Here is a 3,203-nt window from a genome sequence, read left to right on the forward strand (position 1 = left end):
TTTTCAAATTGTTTTCAAATCATATCTTTTAAAAATGTTTTCAAATCATATCTTCTCAATCACATCTTTGTTAAACCCATAACTTTTCAATTAAATCTTTTTAACCACATCTTTTTCAAAATAGTTCTCAATCAAATCTTTTTAATTTCTAATTTCAAAATCTTTTTCAAAAATCACTTTATCTCTTTTCCACTTTGATTTTCGAAAATCAATTAACATTTTTCAAAATGTTTTCAAATTTTTTAATTGAATTTTCGAAAATTCTCTTCCCTCCTTCCCACATCCTTCTATTTATGGAGTACTACTCCTTCTAAATGCACAATTCGAATTTTATCTATTAAAATTTGAATTCTCCTTCTCCTTCTTCTTACTATTTCTCTTTTCCTCTGACATTTCAAGGAATCTCTATACTGTGACATAGAGGATTCCACATTCTCTTCTTCTTTTTCTATTCCTTATGAGCAGAAGCAGAGACAAAGGCATTCTTGTTGAAGCTGATCCTGAACCTGAAAGGACCTTGAAGAGAAAGCTAAGAGAAGCCAAAGCACAACTCTCTTTAGAGGGCTTGACCGAATTCTTCAAGGGAGAAGACATGGCAGCCGAAAACAACAACAATGCCAACAATGCAAGGAAGGTGCTTGGTGACTTTACTGCACCTACTCCTGATTTCTATGGGAGAAGCATCTCTATCCCTGCCATTGGAGCAAACAACTTTGAGCTAAAGCCTCAATTAGTTTCTCTAATGCAACAGAATTGCAAGTTCCATGGACTTCCAATGGAAGATCCTCATCAGTTTTTAGCTGAGTTCTTGCAAATCTGTGACACAGTCAAGACTAATGGGGTTAACCCTGAGGTCTATAGGCTGATGCTATTCCCTTTTGCTGTAAGAGACAGGGCTAGAATATGGTTGGATTCTCAACCTAAAGAAAGCCTGGACTCTTGGGAAAAGCTAGTCAATGCCTTCTTGGCAAAATTCTTTCCACCACAAAGATGGAGTAAGCTTAGAGTGGAAGTCCAAACCTTTAGACAAAAGGATGGAGAATCCCTCTATGAAGCTTGGGAAAGATACAAACAATTAATCAGGAGATGTCCTTCAGACATGCTTTCTGAATGGAGCATCATAGGAATTTTCTATGATGGTCTCTCTGAACTATCCAAGATGTCTTTGGATAGCTCTGCAGGAGGATCTCTTCATTTGAAGAAGACGCCTGCAGAAGCTCAAGAACTGATTGAAATGGTTGCAAATAACCAATTCATGCACACTTCTGAAAGGAATCCTGTGAACAATGGGACTGGTCAGAAGAAAGGAGTTCTTGAGATTGATGCTCTGAATGCCATATTGGCTCAGAACAAAATATTGACTCAACAAGTCAATTTGATTTCTCAAAGTCTGTCTGGAATGCAAAATGCACCAAACAGTACTAAGGATGCTTCATCTGAGGAAGAAGCCTATGATCCTGAGAACCCTTCCATGGAAGAGGTGAATTACCTAGGAGAACCCTATGGTAATACCTATAATTCTTCATGGAGAAATCACCCAAACCTCTCATGGAAGAATCAAGAGAGACCTCAACAAGGTTTCAATAATAATGGTGGAAGAAACAGGCTTAGCAATAGCAAGCCTTTTCCATCATCTTCTCAGCAACAGACAGAGAGTTCTAAGCAGAATAATTCTGACTTAGCAACCATGATCTCTGATCTAATAAAGACCACTCAAAGTTTCATGAATGAAACAAGATCCTCCATTAGAAACTTGGAAGGACAAGGGGGTCAGCTGAGCAAGAAAATTACTGAACTTCCTCCAAGCACTCTCCCAAGTAACACTGAAGAAAATCCAAAAGGAGAGTGCAAAGCCATCAATATGGCCGAATTCTGGGAGGAAGAAGAGGCAGTGAACGCCACTAAGGAAGACCTCAATGGGCGTGCACTGGCCTCCAGTGAGTTCCCCAATGAGGAACCTTGGGAGTCTGAGGCTCAAACTGAGACCATAGAGATTCCCTTGGACTTACTACTGCCTTTCATGAGCTCTGATGAGTATTCTTCCTCTGAAGAGGATGAGTATGTCACTGAAGAGCAAGTTGCTAAATACCTTGGAGCAATCATGGAGCTAAATGACAAGTTATTTGGAAATGAGACTTGGGAAGATGAACCTCCCTTGCTCACCAAAGAACTGGATAACTTGTCTAGGCAGAAACTGCCTCAAAAGAGGCAGGATCCTGGGAAGTTTTCTATACCTTGTACCATAGGCACCATGACCTTCAAGAAGGCCTTGTGTGACTTAGGGTCAAGTGTAAACCTCATGCCCCTCTCTGTAATGGAGAAATTAGGGATCTTTGAGGTGCAAGCTGCAAAAATCTCACTAGAGATGGCAGACAACTCAAGAAAACAAGCCTATGGACTTGTAGAGGATGTTCTGGTTAAGGTTGAAGACCATTACATCCCTACTGATTTCATAATCCTAGAGACTGGGAAGTGCATGGATGAATCCATCATCCTTGGCAGACCATTCCTAGCCACAGCAAAGGCTGTGATTGATGTTGATGGAGGAGAGTTGATCATTCAAGTGAATGAAGAATCCATGGTGTTTAAGGCCCAAGGATATCCCTCTATCATCATGGAGAAGAAGCATGAAGAGCTTCTCTCAAAACAGAGCCAAACAGAGCCCCCACAGTCAAACTCTAAGTTTGGTGTTGGGAGGCCACAATCAAACTCTAAGTTTGGTGTTGAAACCCCACATTCAAACTCTAAGTTTGGTGTTGGGAGGTTTCAACAAGGTTCTGAGCATTTCTGAGGCTCCATGAGAGACCTCTGTCAAGCTAGTGACAGTAAAGAAGCGCTTGTTGGGAGGCAACCCAATGATTTATAATTAATTATTTTCTTTTGTTATTTTATCTTTTTTGTAGGTTGATGATCATAAGAAGTCATAAAAATAATGAAAAAAGCAAAAACAGAATGAAAAACAGGAAGAAAAACAGCACACCCTGGAGGAAGAAGCTGCTGGCGTTCAAACGCCAGTCAGCCTAGCAGATGGGCGTTTAACGCCCAGTCTGGCACCTTTCTGGGCGTTTAACGCCAGAAAGGGGCACCAAACTGGCGTTAAACGCCAGTAAAGGTATAAAACCTGGCGTTAAACGCCAGGAATGGGCACCAGCCCGGCGTTTAACGCCAGAAATGGCTCAAAACGTGGATTTTGATGCCATTTG

General features: G+C 40.8%; 1 non-coding gene across 1 annotated transcript; it reads right to left on the reverse strand.

Moving 5' to 3' along the window:
* Window positions 1–997: 997 nt before the first annotated feature.
* LOC130953549 (small nucleolar RNA R71) lies at window positions 998–1,105 on the reverse strand. The gene has a single exon (XR_009075719.1). It is a non-coding gene; the product is annotated as a small nucleolar RNA R71 (small nucleolar RNA).
* Window positions 1,106–3,203: the final 2,098 nt, after the last annotated feature.

Source organism: Arachis stenosperma, chromosome 9, assembly GCF_014773155.1.
Source record: "Arachis stenosperma cultivar V10309 chromosome 9, arast.V10309.gnm1.PFL2, whole genome shotgun sequence".
In the NCBI taxonomy this organism is placed as follows: domain Eukaryota; kingdom Viridiplantae; phylum Streptophyta; class Magnoliopsida; order Fabales; family Fabaceae; genus Arachis; species Arachis stenosperma.